Consider the following 13,738-nt stretch of genomic DNA (forward strand, 5'->3'; position numbering starts at 1 on the left):
AGAATTGTACCCTCTAAAGTGTCACCTAAAATTATTATAAATATTATTTTCAATTAATAATAATGATGATAATAATATAATGTGTTTGTTTAAAAAAAACAGTTTTTCCTTCTGGTTTAAAGTCGATTTGGATAGGCTATATAAATTCATTTCTTTGAGTGACTGAGATAGAAGTGTTTATTCCCTAGAAAGTTATAGGATGTTCAGATTAAAGATGATCGTATATGATTGTAATTGCTAGATCTGTATGAATGAGATGAGACTTTATTTCATAAGCCCCCAGTACCTGAGCGAACAAATGACCTTTCAAATATGAATCCATGCTGTTCTTCTGACCTGGAGATAACAGTTTTGTACAGTCATAAAAGCCGCTTTTATATTGTCTGGTTGTGCAACTCTGTGTCAAACAGGCAAATGTGGTCAAACGTATCTATTTGGCCTAAGAAACATCCTTGTGAATAGGTGTGAATTTTATGTGCCCTACATCTTCTTTACAACACTGTCGAACAGCAGAGCTTGTCGACCATAAAAGTCTGATTTATGTTTGCCTTCTGTTGCTGTTTACCATTTAACAGGAAAACGTGACCCTCTTTATATTCACAAAAAGAACACTGGCTATTTATATATTATCTCTATAGATACATGTTTGTGTTATTATTGATCTGCGCTGTGTAAGAATGAAAACAGACTCAAACGCAGTGCCTGAGGCTGCACTTCCTCAGCCTGATATTGTAAATCATTGTTAGATTATTTCTTTGGACACTGTGGTCAGATTTAGTGCAACAGAAGGCAAGAAAACTGATGCTGTTATTAAAATTATCACCTGCATTGCCCTTATCTGAGGAGCAACCTGGTTTCCTGTGAGCAAACAGCTCTGTGGTAACTTCCCATCCTGAATATAAAGGTTAAACTGATGTGAGAACTGTGGTAAACGTCAGGCAGTGCATGCTCGTTAAAGATATAAAGAGTCATTGTGCAGGTTTGAATCCGGCCTGCATCATGTCATGACCATATTCCCCTTACTTTCCTGTTTGTTCTTCATTTGTGATACAATAAAAGGCAAAAAGCCAAAACTTGGACTATAGCAAAGTTCATTTGTCAAGGCACCTGGTGTGTCAAAGTGCGCCTCTAACGTTAGCATGTTCCTTGTAGTAGATGAAGCGTGAAACCAAGCGGTCAAGGTTTGTCATGGTGCCGTTAGTCCTGATAGATGCCATAATTACACACTAAGGACACTTCATTGTACTGTTAAAGGGATACTCTTTTTACTTTTTTTGGAAATAGGCTCATTTTACAACTCCTCCAGAGTTAAACAGTTGAGTTTTACCGTTTTCGAATCCATTCAGCCGATCTCCGGGTCTGGCGGTACCACTTTTAGCATAGCTTAGCATAGATCATTGAATCGGACAGGACCATTAGCATCTCTCTCAAAAAAATGCCCAAAGAGTTTCGATATTTTTCCTATTTAAAACCTGACTCTTCTGTAGTTACATCGTGTACTAAGACCGACGGAAAATGTAAAATTGCGATTTTCTAGGCTGATATGGTTAGGAACTATACTCGCATTCCTGCGTAATAATCAAGAAACTTTGCTTCTGTACCATGAGTCCAGCAGGCGTAATGATATGTCGCAGCGCTTGAAAATAGGTCTAATAGGTTAGACAAACTTAGTCCCGGTCACGTTGGAAGTTACCGAGCTGGGGACTATTTTCAGGCGCTGCGTCATATCATTACGCCTGCTGGACTCATGGTACAGAAGCAAAGTTTCTTGATTATTACGCAGGAATGCGAGTATAGTTCCTAACCATATCAGCCTAGAAAATCGCAATTTTACATTTTCCGTCGGAAACACTTAGTACACGATGTAACTACAGAAGAGTCAAGTTTTAAATAGGAAAAATATCGAAACTCTTTGGTCATTTTTTTGAGAGAGATGCTAATGGTCTTGTCCGATTCAATGATCTATGCTAAGCTGAATGGATTCGAAAACGGTAAAACTCAACTGTTTAACTCTGGGGGAGTTGTAAAATGAGCCTATTTCCAAAAAAAGTGGAGTCTCCCTTTAATGTCTTCTCAGTTTAATACAATGTATTAATTAAATTAAATTACAATATTACTTGTGTTATTTATATTATATTGATATTATTATTATTATTACATTACTAATGAGATAACTAACGGATAGCTTTCTCCATCTATTATTTTATTTTACAGTGTGGAGTAAACAAGTCACATTAAAGTGAGTCTTTACAGTGATTGTGCTAGATTTAGCTATCATATGCCTCTGTTTAGAGCTGTGATAGTCACAAATATATCGGGCAGTTTTAATGATACATTAATTATTCATCGCTGGCTTACTTTATTGCCAGGCGTGCCGGCGGTGAGTCCGTTTTAGAGAAGCCTGCCTTGTGCCTGGTTATTTTGAAACAGTTGTAACCTCTATAATCCAGCATTTCAACGCGCCAAATGGGGTCATGTTTGGCTTCCCGATCCTAAATGACAAAATAATACAGCTGACACACTGTTTGAAAGAAGCTGTATGCTGACCGGCATTAAAAGCTCAGCTGTAGCCACCAGCAAGTGTGCAGAAAAACTGATGAGTAAAAGAGCGAGAGAGCTTGTGTTTGTGTAACAGAGGTCAGCGGCGATGACTCTGATGACATGAGCCTGAAACGGGTGCTATGGATCTTTTAAAACAGCTTCATCATCAAGCTAATGAAGTGCACTTTGGGAAGGTTGGGAGCCGAGCTGATCCGACGAGGACGGTTGGAACGGCGTAGTCTGTCAATGCCCAGAGGTCCAGCTGAGCTTTCAGCGTTCAATATCCGGTCGTTCATTAGTGAAATGACCCGGAGGCCCCGAAGTGAATTTTCTCCGTGATCCATCCAGCCCCGCCGCAGATGCAAACTTGTTTTGAGGTTGCTTGTTTTTGTGTTCGTCGGATGAATGGCTAATGTAATATCAGGGTGTTGGCCTAGAGGCCGGGCAGCAGATCGTTTGTTTCAGCATGAAATGTGGATTGAACCAGAACTGCTGTTATAGCACCTGCAAGCAAACGGTCAGAAACCTGGGTGTGTGGCGAGTGGCGACTGATAAATTGTTTTTTCCGAACCCCTGTTGACTTCAGGAGGAAGTCAGCATGCGCTAGTCGGTGCATGCTTTCTGATGGGTTATTCATGAGTTTGTGTGTGTGCATATGTGTGTGTGGTGGACGATCAATACAATTTTTGATGGATTATCTTTTAAACACTGGTGAATTCCACTTCTTTTGCTTGTGTCAGAGAAAAACAAGCAGCGGCTTGTTCTATGCACACATATGAGAAGCCTCTCTGTTGATGGGAATTATACAACATGAGAGCATGTGCGTGTGTGTGTGTGCGGCCTGTTCTATAAAGTAGATATCGTGATATAAGAGGAAGACTTATGAGAGGTTAAGTGGGGGAGGAGAGACATCAGACTGTAGACACATTACACAGAGAACAGGTCGATCTTTCAAAGTGCTCACATAACCTCTTAACTAAACAGATTGTAAGAGAGGCAGTGTGTGTGTAATTTTATTGCTCAGAGGATGCTTTTTCATCGCTGAAGTTATGTTTCATTTATGTATCAACTTTGTCTCTGATGTTTCTTCTTAAAATTTCTTAGGAGAAATTTAAAAAGGCATAAATGAGACATTAAGTAAGAGTATTAAGTGTATTAAAATGAATTACGATAGCATTAGCTCAGATATTTTGTTTTAGAAGAATTTGTGCATATTGAGACTTTTGATTGCACACTTTAGTATCTTGGCAAAATCAAAACTCAAATGCCATGGTCACACTAGACTTTATACGGACATTAAAACAGTCGCAATATGATGTCAATGTCTTTTTTTAAAACATTATTCAATATATAATACATCTAAAATTATGCAATCTACTCCACTCATGCCATGATGTAGGCCTACCAATCTTCTATTGGTCACTTCACGAGACACAAATTTGCAGAGTTCACCAAATTTGAATTTTGGGACGCATGAGGTGAAATTAGCTTGAGCTCGTATTCTGCACTAATGTTACCTTTCATTGGAAAAATAATGATTGTTTTTTCGAACAGTTTCTCAAACACTTCCCCCCTTCTGTGATTGGCCAGCCAAACGGGCAGCCCCGCCTTCAATCTACAACCATTGGTTAAGGTTGGGCAGGTTGTGGTGTTAAAATAAACAAAGCAATGTTTTAATTGCTCAAAGGAGACACAACAGTGAGTGTTCACATTTTAAAGGAATCAACCTACAAGTGGCTTACTTTTACATACTGTAATCCATTTTTAGTTTTTAGTAGTATATCCAAATGCAAATAAAAATGGGAGAAAGTATTTAAATACAAAAATATTACACATTTCAGCCAGTATAATTTTAGCATTTTTATATACTATTATAGTATTTATTAATATTTTAAATTATTTATATACAGTGTATATATATATATATATATATATATTCAGTATATATAAAAAAAAAATATATATATATATATATATATATATATTCAGTATATAATAATATATATATATATATATATATAGCTTTATTTTTTTATTTTATTTTTTATTCAACTTATTTTATTTTGTTTAATTGCTTTTTTTCTCCCCAAAAAGTGTTTGGACAATTAAGTCGCATGTCAAAATGAATGAATTACTTGCATTATCTAGCAAAATATCAAACAAAGTCACATTTATTATAAAGAAAAATATCACAAGCACACTTCTCAAATAAAATATTTCTCACAAAGTATTTCAATAGGTTTCAAATGTTAAAACTATATATTTTTCTAAATAAATAGTTCCAGTCCTTGATTATGGTTGGTTGAGCCGCGTTCAAAACCATTGTAAATTACTATACAAACATACACCATAATACCTGTGACCGCATTACATCAGTATCACTGCGCCACACACTACTGTGTGTTGCTTGGCAAACGTTCGGCTTCTGAAACATTTTTAAGTGTGGCCTACATGTTCAAATATGTTTTGGGGCCACTGTAAACTACAATCTCTCACAGTAGGCCGTGGTTCATCAGCTCAAGCGTTGAAATTCTCCAAGCCAGGTGTTTGTGCATTCACACACATACTCGCACACACACACTTTGTCTTTGTCCAAATCCTGCATCAGTTTCCTTTCTAAAGAGGTGGATGCATTAGTCTTCCGTCCACTCTTTCAGCAAGAGAGACGAGAAACCACAGCAGCACAAATCCTGCTTTGTGTTCTCCAGACTGAGGGCAGGTCAGCTGATTCAGATCTGTGAAGAGACTCCAGGAAGAAAGAACGAGAGGGAGGAGAGAGAGAGAGACTCCTCAATGCATGTTACCTACATTTATGCTCCTCTCGCAGACGTTTTGGGGGCTGAAGCTTTGCAGTGTTCTTAGATAAGGAGCTCTATTGTCTTGGCTATATTCTGTTCATCCAGGAAACACTGAGTTGGAGGGAAGCTTTAAAAATAAACCTACTGGATCAATTAAAAAATTTTCCCCTTCTAAGACATGACTAAGCAGGGAGAGACAGACATGGGCCAAATTAACCAGCACTGCTTCTATATATTCCTTGTTGCGTGATCTTGATTTCTGCAATGATGTGTTGTTGTTCTACTTCACACATGCATATTTTGTTCTTTCTTTCAAAGGAAAGCAATGGCACAGACGGCCAGTTTTTATTATTGATGTAATATACTGTAGGTGAGGATACATGCAAGTTGTCACTGCATAATGCTGTGTGTGTTCATGTGTGCGCACTTGAATAAGTAGGCCAGGAAAATCCATTAATATGCTATGCAAAAAACATGCATCCTCACTTCCTTCCCTCCCTCCCCCTGTAAAATTATTTATACCCAGGATGGCCGAACCGGAATAGGCTTTTCTTCACGTTTAATGAAAGTTCTCGGAGAGGTGCCAGGCCCGTTGCAGCTGATGAATCACGAGCGCCGTGCAGTTCGGAGAAAACATCGATACCAAACTCCCACACTATATAAAGTGACAGACTCTAAGGTCATCTCGCTGTACCACAGAACAAATGCTGGAAAACTGTCAAACACACACTTCAAAAGGGGACATATTTATCACTGAAGTCCACTAATACTGTTAGATGACCTTGTAATTAAGTTTTCCACTCTGTCTCTGAACCTTACAATTAAAAAAAAATGGTTGCACAATTTAAAATTCTATATGCAAATGAGCTGTGGAGTATTACATTTTGATTAGTCAGTTGGACTATTATGCAGGCAAATATTTTTGTTTAAATGACCGTTAAACTGTATAATTGACTGTTTGTCTTGGGCAACTGGATGTATTATTTATTTTAAATCATTTCTTTATATAAATATATTTTTATTATATAAATATTTTTATATACACCACCGTTCAAAAGTTTGGATGTCGAAATGTTTTTGAAAGAAGTCTCTTATGCTCACCAAGGCTGAATTTATTTGATTAAAAATACAGTAAAAACGGTAATATTGTGAAATATTATTAATAATTATTTGTAAATGATGCTTTTCTATATGAAAACATTGTAAAATATCATTTATCCCTGTGATTACATTACTCCAGTCTTCAGTGTCACATGATCCTTCAGAAATTATTCTAATATGTGCTGCTAAAGATATATTTCTTATTATTATCAATTGTTGGGCTGCTTAATATTTTTGATTTTATTTAGATTTCTTTGAAAGTTCTTTTGTAACATTATATAAATGTTTTTACCGTCACTTCTTAATACAAAAATAGTCATTTCTAAGGGTTAATATAACTGACCCCAAACTTTTCAATGGTAGGCTACTGTAAATAAATTATAAATATTTATACAAATCATTTAAACTTCAAATCAAGAAAATCAATATTTAATGTCCATTTACTCAATTTTTGCTCTTCTATTTGCCCTTTGATCACCCTGTTGATGTTTATTGATACGTTATCCTTTATCAAATTGGCTAACATCTTTTGCATATGGCGGTAGTATGTTAATGTGCACGTGATGACATCACAACCATGATGATTTCTGAATGAACCGAGTTTTGCAGCTTAGTTTCCAAATGTGCACTGAGGAGGAACTTTATGTTACAAAAGAGCATGACTATAGTACATCAAACTGGTTTAAAAGCTGTTTTACATTAAATGTCTGCAGTCAACATGGTAGTATCAAAACTATGGACTACTTTTAAAGCTCAAGCTTGTTCAAACCAGAAGGAGAAAGGTGATATTTATTAGCACGTTGCATCTTTGAAACATCGTGTATTAGGAGAGCTGATCAGACACTATTTCATGTCCAATTCATTTGACTAATTGAGCGATGTGACGCAAAAACCCAAAAACCCAACCTCCATCGGATCTTTTTATATAACAAGTTTTATGCTAATGACCTTTGGACTGGAGGACTCAGAATAGATCTAACAGGGCCTTGATGAGGACCCTCCTCCTCTCTCTGTTAGTGGTGTGTGAGTCATCATAGCTAACACACAGCAGCAAACTCACACAGCCATGCAGCAACACATGATTGACAGGCTCTTGAGGCCGTTTTAAGAGGAGGTTTGCTTTCACTTTTGGCTTTCTCTTGTCGAATAGGAAAACAAGACAAATCTCTTAACAGTAAATCATTCACATGGCATGAAAAACAAGATTTCTAGGCATACTGTGAAGTTCACAAAGCTCCCTCTATAGTCCATCCAGAACATTTAAAAAGTTGTCAAAATGGGTCATTAGGTAATCATCACAGTGATGATGTCACAACAATAAGGACATTAGCATACGACAACCCACGTTTCACATCAAAAGTATGCAGGAGTTTGCCAGTCATAACAATTTGTTTCCATAAAGAAGTCTTAAAGATACAGTAGCAAAAACAGGGTGTTTAATTCTAATTTTCAGAGAAAAAATGTAAAATGCTCAAGAAAAACTAAATTTCAAGCATATTATATATTGAAAAAATTCATATCATATATAACATTTCTAGCACATATACTCAACCATTCAAAGGTTTTGGATTTTTTTAAAGAAATGTATACTTTTATTCAGCAAGGATGCATTCAATTGGAAGTAACAGTAAATACATTTATAAAGTTTTCCATTTCAATTATATATAAAGACTTCCACTTCAAATAAATGCTGTTTTCGGGATTAAAGAATCCTGAAAAAAATGCACAAGAAAGATCATGTGACACTGAAGACTGAGGTAATGATGCAGAAAATTCAGCTTTGCCTCACAGGAATAAATTACATTTCAAAATATATTCAAATAGAAAAGAGTTATTTTAAATTCTAATATTTCACAATATTAAAAATCTTACTCACCCCATACTTTTGAAGGATAGTGTATATTTCTAATCATATATTGCATCAAATTAATGTCACATCACATCACATATAGTAGCATATCATGATTAGAGCATATCATATAGGCCTACCTTGTTTCATATCATTGTAATGCATCGTATATCATCATAAATGAAAGTAAACGAATGGCAAAAATAAGGTTGTTTTGCTGGAAGTAACAGTCATACACGTGACCACACAACTGCTGATTTCTAACCCATTTCTTAGCTCACATCATTTCCACTGGGTCAGGCAGTGCTGTATGTCTATTAACTGATTTCAATGCATGTCAAGACAGATATACGTGTTCACGAATGTTTGTGTATAGGTGACTTCTTTCCTTCGGAGATAAAGAAAGCCAATGTTTGTGTTTTCAAATGGAAATCTGGTTTTGGGAAGTGTTTTACATGCAAGGTCCAGGAGCAGTGTTGCGTCTGGTAATCCCCCCTTTTACTCACCACTCTGCGTGATTTCCCTCCGGCTACTGGGATTAGGGATTGAGGATTGTCCTCGCATGATTGAATGGAATCTTTGGGATCAGGGAAAAAAAAATGCACATCTGGGTCATGCACTTCCAGGTCAAAGAGCCTAAAACATTTACAGACATAAACAGAGACATGATGAATCAAGGTCTTATGCAATCTAGTGCTAATATGATGTTCATTTCAGCAAACATTGCTTTGTCTCCTTCAGGATGCTTGTCAGGTTCATAGTTTTGTTGTATAGAGAGACAGAAATAGGGTGAAAAGATAAAGGCAAAGGAATCCTGGTAGAGCTTAAAAAGTGGACTAGACTGGTGGGACTATACTTTTTTATATAAAGAAAATGTGTTTTTAAAAGGGAAGAGGGCATGAAAGTGAAAAAGAATACATTATTCTCTAAACTCTGCACTGTCTAAACATTTGGGATTTCCTTTCTCCTCAAGACTTTTTAAAAGTATTTTACAAAATGTCTCAAATGAAAAAAAGTCTAGTAATATTTTATTGGCCTGTCCAGTGACAGTCACTAGATTTCATCAAGACTTGCAAAGACACGTTTATCTTTTGTGCACATGTCAGTATAAAACGCAAGTTTACTTCCACAAGTGACATGTTTTAGAATGTTTTATGCAGAAAGAGAATATATTGGGAAATGATCAAATACCAGAATGAAGCCAGACCTGAATGCGAGTTTGCAGAGGATGAGAATGTTGTCCCAGAAATCAGGTCATGTTTATTTGAGCCTTCACCTGCTGGGAACTGAGATAGAGACCGGGACGTCTCGAGTCTAGAGTATCTTGACATTTCCAACTGATAACGTTTCATTACTCTGTCGATTCACATTTTTAGATTGCTCTCTTGAAAGATTGATTATGATTGGCCAGTCACGGCATTCAATGTTCGGATATTTGGCTTTTCCATCTAACTAAAACAGATGCTGAGTGAAAATGACCTCGGTGGACTTCAGTTTTAATATTACTGTAATATTGTTGCAGCTGTGTGCATAGTCTTTCATCAAAAAAAGACGAAGATGACCATTTTTAATTTTAGAATAATGGGTACTAATGAACAGTTCACAGTAAAACCAGGCACGTATTAAAGTCGGCATGAAACGGAAGTTGCGACGGTCATTTCTCCCCTATTGTGAATGGTATATTCAAGTGAAACGGCTTCACAATCAATAAAAATTGTAGGGCGGGACTTGATTTTGTCCATGGGGAATTGATTGGATGGTTGTGGTTTGCTATTGCTATGATGTCATGTGAGTGACAGGTTGCCCCGCCCTCACGCCGGTAAACACGTCATCAGAGAAGAGATGTTGCTGGGATTTGCACGGATAAATCGTTTATAATAAACACAGCAATATTCCATAAAAAACAAGAATTGTCCATTTTGATTTCATGGTGACTTTAAGAAAGTAACCAGTGTCAATATTAATTTCATCTTGACTTTAAGAGACGAGGCTGTTTCTCTGTGTCATAGCACAGGTTGTCATAGAGACTCCGTGATTCTGCTGGTATGATCAAAGCAGAACAAAATGCCCTCGCCCCATTAGTGCTTATTTACACAGCTAATGAGCACTTTTCCTCTTTTCACCTCAATAACACCATATCTGCTCCAGTCTAGGCTTTTGTTCTCAGATTAATACACCCGATATATCTATATGGACCACTTCTCGTGTCATGAACTCTGTGAGAGGGCTCTAATTTTGAGGTAATTACCTCTCTCGCATTTGGTTTCAGTTCAAGCAGGTCCAGTCCTGCTGTTCTGGTTTAGAAAAAAAAAGTATTTTTAGATGAGAGTTCTCTCTTTCAGCTCTCCATCAAAGGCTCAACATCAAACCTCTCAAGGCTGGAGGAGGCTGGTTTTGAAATGCGCGTAGTTCTTAGTTTTATAGCTGATGTATGGAAAAGAGTTATTCGAACAGCAAATAAAATAAATACAGCTTCATTAAAGTTATACTTCAAAGCTTTCATTCAAAGACTTTCAAGCACATTCACAAAGAGGAATTAAAGTACTTTGTGTAAGGAACAGAAGTCTGGAATCAATACATGCGGCGGCTCTGTAAAGAACATCACAACTACCTGATTTGTTCTCTTAAAGGAGTCACATAATGAGAAGTCATTTGAGGTCAGTGCACTGTTGAAAACAAACTGTAACTTACAGAGTTAGTTAGTTACAATTCCTCCACAGTCCAAAAAGACCATCTATTGTAAATTAGCCTCGTTCTTGACTTTTGCAATTTCATGACAATAAACAGTTGAATTCATTAACAAGTGACCACATGTCAATGACACCTGTTTGCTCGGGCGTCACGGGTTTGAAAACATGCTGGAAGAGAAGAAGCCACATTTATGTTATGCTTTATAGCAACAAAATGAAGGCGGTTCTAGAACTGGCAAACATTTCGCATTCAATGCAAGTCAATAAAAACAGCAGCAAACAGGCTTACAAGATGAATTTTTCTGCTGCGGTACAAATGAATGCAAAAAAAAATGAGTAATAGCAAGTAGCTATGCTTAAAAAAAATGCCTTAAATTTTTAAGTACAATCAACTTGGATTGTTTAAGTCATTTCAACTTAAATTACATTAAACTGACTTTTAAAAAAATGAGTTGAATCTTATATAACTTATAAGTTATACGTTTGCTTATAATAACTTATTTTAATGAGTTAAAGCAATGTAAAAACATATGTTGTCAACTTATTGGTCATACATTTTTTTTTACAGAGCATGGGTTTAAAGATGTTTTCGTACTCTGCTTATGACTATTTGTGTACATGTTAGCCAATGTAATGCAGGCTTTGTAATGACAAATATTGTACCAAACAGCAAACCCATAGCCCGAGCAATGCACTGTTACTTATTTCATGCAAAAAGGATGTTTGCATATAATTAAATGCACAGTAGCCAAAAAAATGTAAAAAAAATTACTAAAATGATAAATGCATAGACAAAAATGGCCCATTTTAGCCCATGATCCGATTAAAGCTGCCAATGTATTTAATGAAGGTGTAAGAGTGAATATGTCGGAGGAAAGTCTATTGGGTAATTTTTTTTTGGTGAGGAAACATAAAACCCTGTAAATATTGATATCTTGCACATTCACAGAAAATAGCTCACTTCCGCGTTGAAAAATAAGGTGGATATCTGAAATATATTCTTCACTTACAGCAATAAGCAACCATCTGTGTTGGACTCGCACACTGGTCCACCACATGCCAAATGGGTTTTATCAGCAAAACAAAAGGGATTCATTCATTGTCATCTCTGACGTTTCTGGGTATCTCCAGTACAGACCGAGTTTTTTGATGTTGCTCTGATGCAGTTTAGAGTGGAACAGTTGGAGCCTCAGGACAGCAAACAGTCCTACAGCAGAGCATTGATCCACTTCTGTTTGCTCTCAAAAGCTCACGCTCCAGGCACTCAGGGGTAGACTGGGGACACGGGGTTGTCATATTGTTAAATATGTAAAAAATATGGTAAATTTTAGTTCAGAATGCTTGTGTGCATGTATATGTGAGAGTGTGTGTCTCAAAAAGAGATAAATTGTTGGTTTGTTTGGGCTTGGGATTTATTGGACAGTGAAAGTCTGCTTTGTTTTGCAAGAACAACATTTGAACAAGCATGAATGAGGGGCATGGTCTCTTTGACATCTAAATTGCTTTTCCTAGACAGCAATCAAATAGATGCTTTCTCCTGAGAACAAGACCTCTCACATGTGTCTTCTTGAGCTTCAAAAGAGATCCCAACAGTGTCTTGAACTGTGCTTGGAATTGCCAGAATAACTTAAGATCTCAATATGAAAAAAACATTTATCATCCAAATCTGAGCTATGATATTCACATACATTTTATAGCTCTGTACTCTGATTTCATTTGTCATGTCAGTTGTCTATTTGTATGTCATTTGTATCTAATTTTACACTGTAAAAAAAAATTAAATCCCCAAGTCAAAAATTTCTAGTGACTGATCACATCTAAATTTTTCAATTAGTCTGACGTATTATTTCTCATTGAGCCAATGTTAACAGACTATTGCAACAAGAATTGCACTTGGGCCAATTTAAAAATTTAGATGTGACCAGTCACTAGAAATTTTTTACAGTGTATTTCTCATTACAGTTTTTATGAGAAACAGTATCCTCTGGGTCACTATGTGTGTGCGTGTGTGTGTGTTGATTGGCGCTGAAAATGTGTTTTGTATACTCACATGAAGGCTGGTGGATTGACCTTTGACTCAAACTGCAGAGAGTAACAGCGGGTCATGAAGATGGAGTAAATATAGCAGCACACTTTGAACTCTTCATATGTGTGCTCTTAAAATCAAGTGATGTGGAGTGTTATTTTTGTGTTATAGCGCTCTCTGCTGCTCAGTTTGGAGAATTACTTTTAACTTTTTTGAGTGTGGATTTTTTTGTGCTATTGCAATACCATTTTTTCTGTACATGTACATACCATGGTAGCACTATATGATTCTTTGAAGTGCATATGCTAACAGCATGATTGCGAGTGTATGATATTGCTTTTATGCAGCAGTTAAAATTAGCTTAAATTTTAGACACAATATTGCCAGTTTAGTCTATTTAGTTCCAAATGAACCAAAGCAGGATCAAACACTGTACCTCCATGCAGTAGTTGTTTTAGTGCCTGAATGAATCAGTATATAAATAACTTACCATGCTGAATATTGTATAAAAATCAGTACCATGGTATTGCAATTAGTAGGGGTGTAACGATACCCTCATGTCACAATTCGATACATACCACGATACCACATGAACTCATGATACAAATTATTATTTTTGATACAATAAGAATTATTTTGGATGAATCTGCTTACACTCTGTCACTGACTAGATATATTTAAAATAATGTAGGCCACTTTTCACTGGTAACAGATATTTGGCAATTGGCATTAT

General features: G+C 36.3%; 1 protein-coding gene across 2 annotated transcripts in view; it reads left to right on the plus strand.

Moving 5' to 3' along the window:
* The window catches only part of ppp2r2ba (protein phosphatase 2, regulatory subunit B, beta a), a 57,020-nt gene that overhangs the window by 3,317 nt on the left and 39,965 nt on the right, over positions 1-13,738 (plus strand). The gene's annotated exons all lie outside the window — the stretch shown is intronic.

The sequence above is a fragment of the Abramis brama genome, assembly GCF_963993115.1.
Source record: "Abramis brama genome assembly, chromosome: 13".
Classification (NCBI taxonomy): domain Eukaryota; kingdom Metazoa; phylum Chordata; class Actinopteri; order Cypriniformes; family Leuciscidae; genus Abramis; species Abramis brama.